Source organism: Bubalus kerabau, chromosome 1, assembly GCF_029407905.1.
Source record: "Bubalus kerabau isolate K-KA32 ecotype Philippines breed swamp buffalo chromosome 1, PCC_UOA_SB_1v2, whole genome shotgun sequence".
NCBI lineage: Eukaryota > Metazoa > Chordata > Mammalia > Artiodactyla > Bovidae > Bubalus > Bubalus kerabau.
In genome coordinates, this window is record NC_073624.1 from 158,456,948 (window position 1) to 158,473,889 (window position 16,942).

Here is a 16,942-nt window from a genome sequence, read left to right on the forward strand (position 1 = left end):
TGCCTTGTTGTTTTGTTGGTTTACATGTCTTGGGGTTTTTTTTTTTTTTTTTTTATATTGAGCCTGCATGAGCTGCCTGTATATTTTGGAGATTAATCCTTTGTCAGTTGTGTCAAGCTTTTTTTTTTTTTAACTTTTTATTTTGTATTGGGGTTTAGCTGATTAACAGTGTTGGGAGCTTCAAGCTTTTAAATATGCTTTCCTCTAGGAGTTTTATGGTTTCATGTCTTACACTGAGGTCTTTGATTTTGAGTTTATTTTTGTATATAATGTGAGAATATCTTCATATATTTACATGTAGCTGTCCAGTTTTCCCAGCATCACTTACTGAAGAGACTGTCATTTCCCCATTGTATAATATATTCTTGCCTCCTTTGTGGTAGATTAATTGACAGTAGGTGGGTGCCTGTGTTTATTTCTGAGCTCTTTTTTTTTTTGACATATAGTTGATTTACAATATTGTGCTAGTTTCAGGTGTACAGCAAAGTGACTCAGTTATATATATATATTCCAGATCCTTTTCCATTATAGGTTATTATAAGATATTGAATATCTTGTAATTCAGTATCTCCCTGTGCTCTTTGGGGACTTTCTGATCTCCTTTTCCTTGATGTGAAATTCCTCTGAGGGGATCCCTTGTGGTGCCATGATGCTCTTGGGAAATGAATGAGACAAAGTAATAAGATTCTTATGCTTTTCCACATGACCTTCCTCAATTTTTGAGCTGTACATTGATTTTGATGCTGCTACATTGTAGTTTAGCACTTTCTCTGAACTATTTTCTTTGATCTATAGTTACTGATTTTTTCTTGTTGTTGTTGGGAGAGAGGAACACAGGACCTCTCTGCTGACATCCTCTTCTGTTTTTCATCTGTTGTTTCTTGTGTGAGTTTTGGAAGATTGTGTCTTTAAAGAAATTTGTCCATTTCATCTAGGTTATCAACTTTGTAGGCATCAGTTCAGTTCAGTCACTCAGTCGTGTCCGACTCTTTGCGACCCCATGAACTGCAGCATGCCAGGCCTCCCTGTCCATCACCAACTCCTGGAGTCCACCCAAACCCATGTCCATTGAGTTGGTGATGCCATCCAACCATCTCATCCTCTGTCATCCCCTTCTCCTCCTGCCCTCAGTCTTTCCCAGCATAAGGGTCTTTTCAAATGAGTCAGCTCTTCGCATCAGGTGGCCAAAGTACTGGAGTTGCAGCTTCAAAATCAGTCCTACCAATGAATACCCAGGACTGATCTCCTTTAGGATGGACTGGTTGGACCTCCTTGCAGTCCAAGGGACTCTCAATAGTCTTCTCCAACACCACAGTTCAAAAGCATCAATTCTTTGAGGGTCTGCTTTCTTTATGGTCCTACTCTTACAACCATACATGACTACTGGAACAACCATAGCTTTGACTAGATAAACCTTTGGTACTATGCCAAAGCCTTTGACTGTGTGGATCACAATAAACTGTGGAAAACTCCGAAAGAGATGGGAATACCAGATCATTTGACTTGCCTCTTGAGAAACCTATATTCAGGTCAGGAAGCAATAGTTAGAACTGGACATGGAACAACAGACTGGTTCCAAATAGGAAAAGGAGTATGTCAAGGCTGTATATTGTCACCCTGCTTATTTAACTTCTATGCAGAGTACATCATGAGAAATGCTGGGCTGGATAAAGTACAAGCTGGAATCAAGATTGTTGAGAGACATATCAATAACCTCAGATATGCAGATGACACCACCCTTATGGCAGAAAGTGAAGAAGAACTAAAGAGCCTCTTAGTGAAAGTGAAAGAGGAGAGTGAAAAAGTTGGCTTAAAGCTCAACATTCAGAAAATGAAGATCATGGCATCTGGTCCCATCACTACATGGGAAATAGATGGGGAAACCTTGGAAACAGTGTCAGACTTTATTTTTTTGGGCTCCAAAATCACTGCAAATGGTGACTGCAGTCATAAAATTAAAAGACGCTTACTCCTTGGAAGAAAAGCTATGACCAACCTAGATAGCATATTCAAAAGCAGAGATATTACTTTGCCAACAAAAGTCCATCTAGTCAAGGCTATGGTTTTTCCAGTGGTCATGTATGGATGCGAGAGTTGGACTGTGAAGAAATCTGAGCGCTGAAGAATTGATGCTTTTGAACTGTGGTGTTGGAGAAGACTCTTGAGAGTCCCTTGGACTGCAAGGAGATCCAACAAGTCCATTCTAAAGGAGATCAGCCCTGGGTGTTCTTTGGAAGGAACGATGCTAAAGCTGAAACTCCAGTACTTTGGTCACCTCATGTGAAGAGTTGACTCATTGGAAAAGACCCTGATGCTGGGAGGGATTGGGGGCAGGAGGAAAGGGAGACGGTAGAGGATGAGATGACTGGGTGGCATCACTGACTCGATGGACGTGAGTTTGAGTGAACTCTGGGAGATGGTGATGGACAGGGAGGCCTGGCATGCTGCAATTCATGGGGTCGCAAAGAGTCGGACACGACTGAGTGACTGAACTGAACTGAATGTGGTAATAAGGTATGGGGGGCTTCCCAGGTGGCTTAGTGGTAAAGAATCTGCCTGCCCATGCAGGAGATACAGTTTGACCCCTGGGTTGGGGAGATCACTGGAAAAGGGAATGGCAATCCACACCAGTGCTCTTGCCTGGGAAATCCCATGGACAAAGGAGCCTGGCAGGCCACAGTACATGGGGCCGCAAGGAGTCGGACACGACTGAGTGACTAGCAGCAACAATAAGGTATGGAGGTAGAGGATGCGTTTTGTCATCCTGTGATTAGGTCTCAATCTTCTAGTTATTAGCCTATGCCTCTGGACTGTGAGTTTCACAATTTCTCAGTTTCTTTTGTTCATCTTTTGTAGAAGAGGATGGGTAGAGTGGGCTTGAGTTGGTATTTTCCTTCTCCCACGTGGAAGGCTAGAGCTGGCTTTAGTTAGGGATTTGTATCTCCCAGGTCACTTAAGTTCTGATAGTAACCCAGCTGGCTAGGATCTGGATCTGATTAACTATTTTCTTCTGATTGTAGGCCTTGTTAAGAATAAGACAATGCTCTGATGTATTTTGAATTGTTTTCTTTTGCCATCCTCCTGGCAGAGGCACATGGAAATTTTTCTGTGATATTTATTGTGGGAACTTGACTGCACTCCTGGGGGGTAAGTGTCACAATATTGTGTTGCTCAACAACAAAATACCAGCAAACCAAATTCAACAGCATATGAAAAGGATCATACAACATGATCAATTAGAATTTGTCCTTGGGATGTAAGGATGAGTCAACATGCACATATCAATAAAGGTGATATGCTTCCTTAATAGAATAAAGTCAAATCATCTCAAATCATTGACAAAAATTTGACAAATGTTGCATTTGACAAAATACATTATTTCATGTAAAGATGCAACAAATTAGGTGTAGAAGGAATGCACCTCAACATAATAAATGCTATATATGACAAGTCCATAGGTTATATTATACCTAAGAGTGAAAGACTGAAAACTTTTCCTCTAAGGTCAGAAACAAGACAAGAATGATCACTTTCTCACCAACCCTATTCAACATAGTACTGGAAATTTTAGCCAAAGAAATTAGGTAAGTAAAAGAAATAAAAGGTATCTAACATGGGAGGGAGTAAGTAAACTTTTCTATTTGCAGATGTTATGATCCTCTATATAGGAAACCCTAAAGACTCAAAAAAATGATCAGTACATTCAAAAGTAGATCTCAAAAGTTATCTTCACAAGAGGAAAAAATATATGTGTGGCAGTGGATGTTAATTAGATTAATTGTGGTGATAATTTTGCAGTACATACACATATCAAATCATTGTGTTATACATCTACATGTGGTATGCATGTCAATTATATCTCAACTGAAAATGGTTCTGCAGATGCTCCAGTGTTCAAAAACATTTCTCATCACTTACAAGAGAGAAAAGCCCACACTGTTACACGAGCAACGTTATATCAACGTTTACAGAGAAAATGACTTATTTTCTAGGAGGAGGAAAAAACCCTTCAAATCTCAGTGAAATTTCAGGATACAAAATCATTATATTGAATGCATTTCTATAACAAGGAATTATCTGGAAAAGAAATAAATGATCTCATTATAATAGCATCAGAAAAAAGAATAAAATACTTAGGAATAAATTTAACCAAAGAGGTAAAAGACCTATACACTGAAAACTTAAAAATAGTGAAAAATTGAAGTTACAAATAAATCCAGAGATATTCCATGTTCATAAATTAGAAGAATTAATGTTGCTAAAATGTTTCATACTACCCAAAGCCATCTACAGAGTCGATGAAATTCCTATTAAAATTCCAATGATGTAATTCCTAGAAATAGGGAAAAAATCCTAAAATAAATGTAGAACCATAAAATACTCTGAATAGTCAAAGCAATCTTGCACAAGAAAAAGAAATCTGGAGGCACCACAGTGCCTAATTTCAACATATACTACGAGGACTGTAGTCATCAAAACAGTATGGTGGTGGTACTCAAAACTATATTCACTCAAAACTTTGATGTAGTTCCATGTATTTTGGCATCTAGTATTACTGCTAAAAGTCTAGAAAATTTATTATCTAAGTGATTTTTTTTAATACAAAATTTGAGGTTTGAAACTTCTAATCCAATTCTGAGAATATAAAGAAATATTATGTTGTAAAAAAAAAAAAAAAGGAAATTAACATGTGATACAGTATTATTAAAGTACGGATTTTGCTAAAGTTTTATGAAACAAATTATTTGTTTTTGTACATTATTCAACTCCTATTGTATTTAGTTGCATTGAGCAGCTTTAGCTGCATGCAACAAATTCTGTTAAAAACCTAATAAATAGGTGGGAGGGGGGTTCAGGGTGGGGAACACGTGTATGCCCATGGCGGATTCATGTTGATGTGTGGCAGAACCAATACAATACTGTAAAGTAATTAGCCTCCAATTAAAATAAATAAATTTAAATAAAAAACAATAAAAATACAAATACACAGAAAAATAATTTTAAAAACTAAAAAAAAAAGATTTTCAACTTTATTTTGGAAAGTCTTATTTTATTAAAAATTATTAACCAACAAAGATGCTACTGCCATCAACTTTAAAAGACAAAGACAAAATTGCATTGATGACTTTTTCATGGGCAGCTGATAGACATGTCCAAATAAAAATTTGGTGGAGAATGAAAAAAAAAAAACCTAATAAATAGTTGTAATAATGAAAGAAAAGAGTAACTTAAATAAAAAAGGAGCAAATGACCCGAATAAACATTTCTCCAAAGAAGACAAGAAGTAACCAAGAGTATGTGAAAAGATGTGCAACATTGCGAATCATCAAGGAAATTCAAATCAAAACCACAATGAGATATTACCTCACAGGTGTTAGGATGGCTAGTATAAAAAACATACAGGAGATAATAAATCTTGATGAGTATGTGGAGAAAAGGGGACCTTTGTATGCAGAAGGTGGGAATGTAGGTTGGTATGGTCATAATAGAAAACAGTATGGAGGTTCTACAGAAAATTAAAAATTTGATCTGAACATTTTTGTGTATCTATCCTAAGGGAAGTGAAATCACTATCTCAGAGAGAGATCTGCTCCCCAATTTTCATTACAGCATCAATAATAGCAAAGACATGGAAACAACCTAAGTGTCCATGAGTAAAGAAGATGTGATATTCCCTTTTGTGTATGTGTGTGTGTGTGTATAATTTATCTTTAAAATTTAAGGAAATCCCTCTATTGCAACAACATGGATGAAGCTGCAAGGCTGTATGCTTAAATCAGATAGAGGAAGGCAAATATGGTGTGATATCATGTATATATGGAACCTAAAAAGAAAAAAATGTTAAATTTATGGAATTAGAAGAATGATGGTTGCCAGGGGCTTAGAGGATAGGGGAAATGAGATGCTGGTCAAAGGGTACACATTTTCAGTTATACATAAATAATTTCTGCTGTAATATACAACAGAGTAACTATAGCTAATAAAACTGCATTGTATTTTTGAAATTTTCTAAGAGAAATCATAAGCGTCCTTACAGTACACACTCACAAAAATAACTGCAGCAATGGATGTGTTAATTATTTTGTGATGATCATTTCACAATATATACCTATGTGAAATTATCACTTATAAATGTATACAGTTTTGTCAAGTATATCTTAATAAATATAAATAAAACAATAGAAAAATTTTCTTTTTAAAGATATTATTGAAGTATAGTTGATTTACAACGTCGTGTTTAATTTCTACCGTGCAGCAGTGACTCAGTTGTACATATATATTCTTTTTCATTATGGTTTATCACAGGATATTGAATGTAATTCTCTGTGCTAGATAGTAGGACCTAGAAGAAAAATTTTCTTCATTTTAAAATTTGAATAATATTCCATTGTATGTTTATGCAAGATTTCATTTATGCGTTCATCCTTCAGTGGAAATGAGGGTTGCTCTGATCTGCTGGTTATTATGAATATTGCTGCTCTAGTCATAGGTGTACAAATATTATTTCAAGTCCCTATTTTTAATCCTTTTGATATACTCAGAAATAGACCTGCTGGATTGTATTTTAATTCTATATTTATTTTTTGATGAACTGCTACAGCATTTTCCAGAGAGGTTCCAACATGTTCTCTTCCCACCAACCATGCTTAAGTTTCCAATTTCTTCATATCCTCATCAACACTTGTCGTTTTTTCCCCATATTCATTATCTGAATGCATGGCAAGTGAGAACTCATTGCTGTTTTTATTTGCATTTCTGTAATGATGAGTAAGTGATGTTGATCACTTTTTCATATTCTTTTTGTCATTTGTACATATTTAAAGAAAGTTCTACTAAAGTTCTTTGCCCACTTAAAAATAAGGTTGGTTTTTTGGGTTGAGTTGTAGGTGTTTTTATTTTCCTTATCACACCTTCTCAGCATGCTACCCTTGGAGAGAGCAGCCCAGTTTCTTCCTTCTAACCAGAGGGATTAGAGTAGATCTCATTTTCAATGATATAAAACATCTGTGGGAAGTCCAGGGGGCTGGTCTAAGTTTCACCTGGTTAATACTCAGAGCCTATCTGAGTTGTAGTTGTTTATATATTCTGGATATTAATACTTTGTCAATTATTTGATTTTGTAATACTTTCTCCTATTCCATGTATTGCCTTTGTACTCTGTTGGTAGTGTTGTTAATGCAAAAAAGTTTTTCATTTGAATAAAATCCAATGTATTGATTTTTTTCTTTTGTTTCCTGTGCTTTTGGCTTCGTATCCATAAATCATTGCCAATTCAGTGTCCTGAATCTTTCACCCTATATTTCATCTAGTAATTTATGCTTTTAACTCTTAAATTTAAATCTGTGATCCATTTTGAGTGAATGTTTACACATGGTTAGGGACCCAACTTCACTCTTTTGCCCTTAAATACACTGCTTTTCCAAAACCATTTCATAAGAAGCCTTTTGTTTTGTGCCAGTTGCAGCCTATCGGTAACCACTGTTGTGTTTAGACCTGTCCTTGTGATCGTTATTACAATTGCAAGATGCTTTTTAAGCAATATTCATTAGGAAACTTAGAAAAAAAGAAAAGCCTATTATCAACAGGACCTGAAAATTAACATGATGCCAAAACAGCAAGGTGTAGGTGGGGGCAGTGGGGTGCACAGAGAGAGAGAGAGAATACACATGCACAAGCCTAGGCCTGAGGTTCTGCTTTTATTGGGGTTCAGGGTGAGGGCCTAGGGTTTTGTAGGCTCATTATTTCTTGTTGAATTCAAAGGATGGAAAGAAATATTAAAAATCAAGCAAACCCAGGGGCTCCAATGGTCACTTATGGAACCCAACCAAGGTCTCTAGAAGAAGCCTGAGGGAAGAGGGCTAGTCTTTAGCTAGTCACAAGGCCAGCAATGTGTTTATTAGAGAGAACTCTCTCTGAAGTGTAAAATGGATGCCTCAGCAATCTAAGTGTAGATGCCAAAATACTATGAAATTTCCTAACATTTTGAATGTGTTTTTTCTTTGATTGCATATTTGTTTTTTTTGCTGGAGATCTTTGTTTCTGAGAGCTTTTATAAAGTTATTGAATCAAGACTCTAGTTGGTTTTCTTTTCAATGTTGCTATGAGAGAACAGAAACCAGAGATTCCTAGTCTATCATCTTGGTAAACTTATCTCTGAATAAAAGTAAGAAGATTATTAGTTCAGTTCAGTCACTCAGTCATGTCCAACTCCTTGTGACCCCATGGACTGCAGCACGCCAGGCCTCCCTGTCTATTACCAACTCCGGAAGCTTACTCAAACTCATGTCCATTGAATCGGTGATGCCATTCAACCATCTCATCCTCTGTCGTCCTTTTCTCCTGCCTTCAATCTTTCCCAGCATCAGGGTCTCTTCTAATGAGTCAGTTCTTTGCATCAGGTGGCCAAAGTATTGGAGTTTCAGCTTCAACATCAATCCTTCCAGTGAATATTCAGGACTGACTTCCTTTAGGATGGAATGGTTAGATCTCCTTGCTGTCCAAGAGACTCTCAAGAGCCTTCTCTAACACCACAGTTCAAAAGCCTCAATTCTTTGGTGCTTAGCTTTCTTTATAGCCCAACTCGCACATCCATACATGGCTGCTGGAAAAACCATAGCTTTGACTAGACGGACCTTTGTTGGTAAAGTAATGTCTCTGCTTTTTAATATGCTGTCTAGGTTGGTTGTAGCTTTTCTTCCAAGGAGCAAGCGTCTTTTAATTTCATGGCTGCAGTCACCATCTGCAGTGATTTTGGAGCCCCCAAAATAAAATCTGTCACTGTTTCCATTGTTTCCCCATCTATTTGCCATGAAGTGATGGGACAAGATGCCATGATCTAGTTTTCTGAATGTTCAGTTTTAAGCCACATTTTTCACTCTCCTTTTTCACTTTCACTAAGAGGCTCTTTAGTTCTTCTTCACTTTCTGCCATAAGGGTGGTGTCATCTGCATATCTGAGGTTATTGGTATTTCTCCTGGCAATCTTGATTCCAGCTTGTGCTTCATCCAGCCCGGCATTTCGTATGATGTACTCTACATATCAGTTAAATAAGCAGAGTGACAGTATACAGCCCTGACGTACTCCTTCCCCGATTTGGAACCAGTCTATTGTTGCATGTCCAGTTCTAACTGTTGCTTCTTGACCTGCATACAGATTTCTCAGGAGGCAGGTCAGGTGGTCTGGTATTTCCATCTCTTGAAGATTTTTCCACTGTTTGTTGTGATCCACATAGTCAAGGTTTTGGCATAGTCAATAAAGCAGAAATGGATGTTTTCCTGGAACTCTCTTGCTTTTTTTATTTACAATTAAAATTCACCACATAGTGTTCTTTCTCACCATTAGTATTTATATTTGTGATTTCCTTTCCTTGCCTTGCTTCCACAAATATAAATTTATTCATTTACTTTTTCCTGTAATATATAGTTATTTCAGAATTATAATCTTTTAGAATTGTATTTTTTTTAGAATAGCTAACAGCTTGTCAATTTTGTTGATCTTTAAACAAAATAACTTTAGTTATGATGGTTTTTTTTTCATACGTTTATGCTCTGTTATACTTAATTCTGATGTAATCTTCGTTATTTTCTTCTGCAACTTTTGGCTTTGTATTTTTTCTTTTTTCTAGTTCCTTGAGATGTAATCTTGGGTTGCTTATTTGAGTTATTTTTTCCTTTTTAATATGGGTGTTTATTATAAACTTCTTTCTTAACTATGATGTATCCAATAAATTTTAGTATGTGGTGTTTTCATTTTCTTTGTATAAAGTGTTTTCCATTTCTTGATTTCTTCTTTGATGCATTGGTTGTTCAAAATGTCTTGCTTGATTGGTAAACATCAGGAAAATGTAAGTCTAAACCACAATGAGGTATTAGCACCTGTCAGAATGTGCATGCTAAGTTGCTTCAGTTGTGTCCTACTCTGTGTGACCCTATGAACTGTAGCCCTTCAGGCTCCTCTGTCCATGGGATTCTCCAGGCAAGAATACTGGAGAGGGTTGCCATGTCCTTCTCCAGGGGATCTTCCTGATCGAAGGATCAAACCCACGTCTCCCATTTGCAGGTGGGTCCTTTACCACTAGCACCACCTGGAAGCCCACCTGTCAGAATGGCTATTATGAAAAAGTACACAAATGACAAATACTGGTGATAATGTATACGGTTGGTGGGAATGTCAGTTGGTGCAGCCACTGTGAAAAACATTATGGAGGTTTCTGGAAAAAAAAAAAAAAAGCCAAAAACTAAAAATTGAATTAACATATGATCCATCAATTCCACTTCTGGAACATGTCCAGAAGAAAAATAAACACTAATTTGAAAAGATAAATGCATCCCAATGTTTGTAGCAGCATTATTTCAAATAGCCAATATATGGAAGCAAGCTAAGTGTTTATGAACAGATGAATGAATATAGGAGATGTGGCATATATATGCAATGGAATACTGTTCAGTCATAAAAGAGAATGAAATTTAGTCATTTGCAGCAACATGAATGGATTTGGATGCTATTATGCTAAGTGAAATAAATCAGGCAGAGAAAGTTAAACTCGGCATGATATCACTTATATATGGAATCTAGAAAATACAGCAAGCTAGTGAATATAATGAAAAACAGACTCATGGATATATAGAACAAATTAGTTGTTACCAATGGGGAGAGGCAAGAAAGGAGAGGTACAAACCATTATGACTAAAATAAATTACAAGGATATATTGTACAACATGGGATATAGCCAATATTTTATAATAACTATAAATGGAGCATAACCTTTAAAAATTGTGAATCACTCACTATATTGTATACCTGTAACTTATAGAACATTGTGTATCAACTATGTCATTTAGCCTCCCTTTTGTGGATTTTCTACTTTCCTTTTCACTTTTGAATTCAAGTTTCATTCCATTTTGGTCTGAAAGGATATTAATACTTGGTATGATTTCAGTCTTCTTAAATTTGTATTTGTTTTGTAACCTAACATGTAATGTATCCTGGAGAATGTTCACTGTATATTTGAGACGAGGACAATTTTTCTGCTGTTAGGTGATGTTATATTTATTTGGTATATAGTGTTGTTCAAATCCTGTTTCCTTACTGATCTTGTTTGATTTCTCTATCCACTGTTGAAAACACTGTACTAAATTCTCTAAACATTATGTTTTGCTACAAATTTCTCCCTTTGTTGTTGTTCAGTTGCTCAGTCATATCTGACTCTCTGCAATCCCATGGACTGCAGTGTGCTAAGCTTCCCTGTCCTTCACTAACTTCATTAACTTTGCTCCTGGAGTTTGCTCAAACTCATGTCCATTGAGTTGATGATGCCATCCAATCATATCATCCTCTGTCACCCCCTTCTCCTCCTGCTCTCAATCTTTCCCAGCATCAGAGTCTTTTCCAATGAGTTGGCTCTTCACATTAGGTACTTCACGTATTTGGGGTGCTTTGATGTTCAGGGCATATATACTTGGTAATTGATATATTTTCCTAGTGAATATATCCTTTGTCTTTATATAATATCCTTATATGTTTCTTGTGACAGTTTTTCAGTTTATGTGTATTTTGTCTAGCATACATATGGCTACTGTCTTAGGTTACCATCTTAGGCCAGTCTTTTGAATACACTATATTACTGGAGCTTTTTTTTTTTTAATTTAATCTGTTTGATTACAGTATGTCTTTTGATGAGAAGTTTAATTTACTTACATTTAAAGTAACTATTGATACAGAAGAATTCACTGTTTTCTTGTAGCTTCCCTCCCACCCTTTTGCTGTTTTTCCTTTGTGTTTTGTAATTTTTTTTGTACGGACATGCTTTGACTCAGTTCTCATTTTCTTTTGAGTATTTTTCATAGTCAGTTTTTTTATGGTTACTATGGGGTTTATGTGCAATATAATCTATTTTAAGCTGATAAAAACTTCAGTCTCATACAAAAACTTCTGTTTTACCTCTTCCTCCAACACCTCATGTTATTGAAGTCACAAGTTACATCCTTTTGGATTGTATATTCATCAACATATTTTACATTTTTTATGCTTTAGTCTCTTAAATTCTGTACCAGAACTAAAAGTAACTTATATAGTACCATTGAAATATTTCAGTATTTTAGATTTGCCTATATATTTCCCCTTATCATTGAGCTTTATTGCTTCATGGGTTTCATGTTATATCTAGTAATTATTTCATTTTAATGAAAGAACTCCTTTTAGCATTTCTTATAAAAAGGCCGAGCAGTGTGAACTCCCTCAGCTTTTGTTTATCTGTGAAAGTATTTCTCCTTCATTTTTAAAGGACACTGTGGCTGGGTATGGTATTCTTGGTTTGTTTTTTTGTTTGTTTTGTTTTTCAGTCACTAAGCTGTGTCTGACTCTTTGACCCCGTGGACTGCAGCACAGCAGGGTCCTCTGTCTTCCATTATCTCCCAGAGTTTGCTCAAATTCATGTTCATTGAGTTGGTGATGCTATCTAACCATCTCATCCTCTGCCAACCCCTTTTCCTTTTGGCTTTAATCTTTTCAGCATCAGGGTCTTTTCCAATGAGTCATCTCTTTGCATCAGGTGGCCAAAGTATTAGAGCTTCAGCAATAGTCCTTCAATGAATATTCAGGGTTGATTTCCTTTAGGGTTGATTGGCTTGATCTTGCTGTGCAAGGGATTCTCAAGAGTCTTCTCCAGCACATAATTAGAAAGCATCAATTCTTTGGTGCTCAGCCTTCTTTATGGTCCAACTCTCACATATGTACATGACTACTGGAAAAGCCATAGCTTTGACTCTGGGGACCTTTGTCAGCGAAATGATGTCTCTGCTTTTTAATACACTATCTAGGTTTGTCATAGTTTTCCTTCTAGGGAGCAAGTGTCTTTTAATTTCATGGCTGCAGTCACCATCTGCAATGATTTTGGAGCCCAAGAAAAGAAAATCTGTCACTGCTTCCACTTTTCTCCTCTCTATTTGCCATGAAGTGATGGGACCAGATGCTATAATCTTTGTTTTTTTTTAATGTTGAGTTTCAAGCCAGCTTTTTCACTCTCCTATTTCGTCCTTATCCACAGTCTCGCTAGTTCTTTTTCACTTCTTTCCATTATAGTGGTTATTGTCCGCATATCTGATGTTGGTATTTCTCCTGGCAGTCTTGATTTCAGCTTTGTGATTCATCCAGCCCAGCATTTTGCATGATAGACTCTGCATAAAGTTAAATAAGCAGTGTGGCAATATACAGCCTTATGTACTCCTTTCCTAATTTGGAAGCAGTCAGTTATTTCATGTCTGGTTCATTGAGTTATATAAGCCCCTCTGCCACGACAAGGCTGTGATGTATGAAGGGAATAGGCCAGACTCTTTCTAAACCAAGCTGATTTTGAAACTTTAATTATTCACAGTGTTCTTGAGGTAGCAAATTTGAGATCTAGAAATTTTACGTTCATTTCTTTTGGCACAATTCTACCAATATTTCAAGTCCCACAAATTTCACAAGCTGTTGCTTCTTGTCCTGCATACAAGTTTCTCAGGAGGCAGGTTAGGTGGTCTGGTATTCCCATCCCTTTAAGAATTTTTCTGTTTGTTGTGATCCACATAGTCAAAGGCTTTAGCATAATCAATGAAGCAGAAGTAGATGTTTTTTTTTCTGGAATTCTCTTGCTTTCTTTGTTATATATAGAATGCTGGCAGTTTGATCTCTGGTTCCTCTGCCTATTCAAAACCCAGCTTGTACATCTGGAAGTTCTTGGTTCAGAACTGAAGCCTAGCTTTAAGATTTTGAGCATTACCTTGCTAGCATGTGAAATGAGCACAATTGTCCATGGGGTTCTCCAAGCAAAACTACTGGAATGAGTTGCCATTTCCTACTCTAGTGCACCACATTTTGCCAGAACTATGACCCATCTTTCTTTCTTTTCTTTTTTTTTTTTTTTTTGGTAATTTATATAATTTAATATGCTACAAATGAGGAAAATAAACAGGGAACGGGGATGCAAACAGGAACAGTCCTGTAAAGATTCTTCATTTTAATTGTATTGCTTTCTTGCCTTCAGGGGGGAAGATTTTGACTTCAAAATAAACAAAATATTTGAGAAGGGAATTTACATCTAGTGTTCTAGATGGTATTCTTCAGCTATTTTCTCAGCAGTCCATGTTTATGGATAAAGTTTATGATTACTGAGAAGTATCAATGACTCTAACAATGGAAATTTTGCCTTTGGGAATGTTCTTAACGTTTATCATGTCAAACTGATGTTCTTTCAGCAACCTGAACTCCTTAGGCTTCTGACGTGTGCCGGCATCCTAAAGAAGACAAGGGATCTTGGGAATCAACATACACATCTTTTAGTAATGACAGCAGTTTGTCATCTTTTCTGTCAATTTGTCCCTTAATTTCTGGGTGGTTGCTCATCTGCTCTCACAGGAGGTTCACGGTGGAGGGGTGCCAGGAAGCGGGGGAGGGCTTCATTCCTCCCTGTTCTGCTCGGTTCACTAGGTTGAAATTCCTGATGGCGTGAGCCACTCAGCCCCCATTTCTTCACAACATGCTGCCCTAAGTTATACCACACGTGGCTGAACACCGCGCAGGCGACCTCCGGGACATACCGGAGCACGTGCACGTCTGGGGTCGACCCACGAGGGAGCATGAAAACGTGACCCATCTGTTTTGAGCGACCTTGCACTGCTTGGCTTATAGCTTCATTGAGTTACACAAGCTCCTTTGCTATGACAAGGCTGTGATCCATGAAGGTAATAGGCTAGACTCTTTCTAACCAAGTTGATTTGGAAACTTTTAGTTATTCACAGCGTTCTTCATGTAACAAGGTTGAGATCTAGAAATGTCACCTTCATTCCTTTTGGCACAATTCTACCAATATTTCAAGTTCCACAAATTTCACAAGCATTCCTTATTCATGAAAAGTCACAGAATCGGTTATCACAATGCCTGTTATGGCATTACAGTTATTTCCTCATATTGTTTCATTGTCTTACATAAGATTAAATTTCTCTAAAACATTGTAGGTTCCTTGAGAAAAGGGATTTTGTTTTCTACTTCTGTGCCTAGTGTTGACTAAGTCACCAAGGATTATAAACTTCTGTCCAATTGAACTGAATCCTCTTTCCCTTAAATCTGTCACTTATCATTCTGCTGACAAACAGCTTGTTACTAGATGAGACACTCTGCCCTTATTACAAATGGTTGGTAGTTCTTTTTTTACTTTCAGAATTTTGAATATATCAACTGACTTCTTTCTGACTGCAAGGTTTCTGCTTAGAAATCCACTAATAACCTTGTCGAGCCTCTCTTGGAGGTGATGAATCATTTTCTCTTGGTTCTTTCAGAGTTGTTGATGCCATTCAACCATCTCATCCTCTGTCATCCCCTTCTCTTCATGCCTTCACTCTTTCCCAGCATCAGGGTCTCTTCTAATGAGTCAGTTCTTCCCATCAGGTAGCCAAAGTATTGGAGCTTCAGCTTCAGCATCAGTCCTTCCAATGAATATTCAGGATTGATCTCCTTTTGGATTGACTGGTTTGATCTCCAGTCAAGGAGATCTCTTGGGACTCTCAAGAGTGTTCTCCAACACCACAGTTCAAAAGCCTCAATTCATCAGTGCTCAGCTTTCTTTATAGCCCAGCTCTCACATCCATACGTGATTACTGGAAAAACCATAGCTTTGACCAGATGGACCTTTGTTGGCAAAGTAATGTCTTTGCTTTCTTGTCATAGCTTTTGTTTCAAGGAACAAGTCTTTTAATTTCATGGCTGCAGTCTCCGTCCGCAGTGATTTTGGAGCCCAAGAAAATAAAGTCTGTCACTGCTTCTACTTTCCCTGCTTTTATTTGCCATGAAGTGATGGGACTAAGATGCCACAATCTTAGTTTTTTGAATGTTGAGTTTTAAGCCAGCTATACTTCCATCTAAAAATTCAACTTCATCTTGCTTCATCTGATTGTCTGAAAGTCCTAAATATTTAATAAAGGGCTAAAATAGGAAAGTATTTAAGAATTAAGTGGGCAAGTCCTTTGCTTGCTTTGCTTGTTGCTAAGTCCTTTGCTTCCAGGAATTGCCCATGTAGTCACCAAGATCACTGGAAACCAGGTGGCTTTCTCCATTATGTACTTGACCAGCACTTCAAGCAGTGAGTTTCCATCAGCCTTTTTGCTCTGTTTGTTTTTATAATCCAAATAAACATTTTTATTTTCCAGGCTTTGTGAGAGCTTAAGTTATAGCCACGATTGCAGGAATAAATGGCTGTGAGGCTGTTTTCAAGTGATAATTTGGTCAGCCGTAAAAGAGGCTGGATCTTTGGAATGAAAGATGGAGTTCATGAGTCCTATAAATGGCTTCTCTCCTGAGAGGCTTAAAGTTGGCACTTTAGGGTACAGAGAAGAGTAGTTTGGGGTATTAAACTGGAGTGTCAGATATTTCATGCTTAATTTTGTGAAGATATATGTTTAATCTCAATAGACCGAATTTTACACTTAAGAAACTTGTGTTTCTTTTCATTAATGTCTTTCCTTCCTATTGTTATTTTATTGCATGTGATTTTATGGACTATCTATTAGTTGTTGGTATGGCTAACTAGATTGTTAACTTTTATCCTTTCTGATACATGTAGGTAGAACTACCTATGTCCAAATAAGCTTGGTATTCAGTATCTATGAAGTAAAAATAGAGAGTTTATTGGGATTTGAGGCTTTTAACTGGGCAGTAATAAAAGGCATGTGCTTGCATCTCTTATGTATCTGCATTGGCAGGTGGGTTCTTTACCTCTAGAGCCACCTGGCAATCAAATTTAATTTGTCTATTTTTTTTAACACCACCTCAGAGTTTCACCCTAGTGCCTGTCATGGCCAGTGCAGATAACATAATAACTGCATCTCAAATGGGAAATGAGAACACCATTTGTTCCTTATAAGCATGAGGCTGATGTGCCCCACACTAGCCCCCATTCATGTCCCACCTA

At 37.0% G+C, this 16,942-nt stretch overlaps 1 pseudogene; it reads right to left on the minus strand.

Annotated features, from left to right (window-relative positions):
* Nucleotides 1–13,991: 13,991 nt before the first annotated feature.
* On the minus strand, nucleotides 13,992–15,921 carry LOC129656585 (NADH dehydrogenase [ubiquinone] 1 alpha subcomplex assembly factor 4-like; annotated as a pseudogene).
* Nucleotides 15,922–16,942: the final 1,021 nt, after the last annotated feature.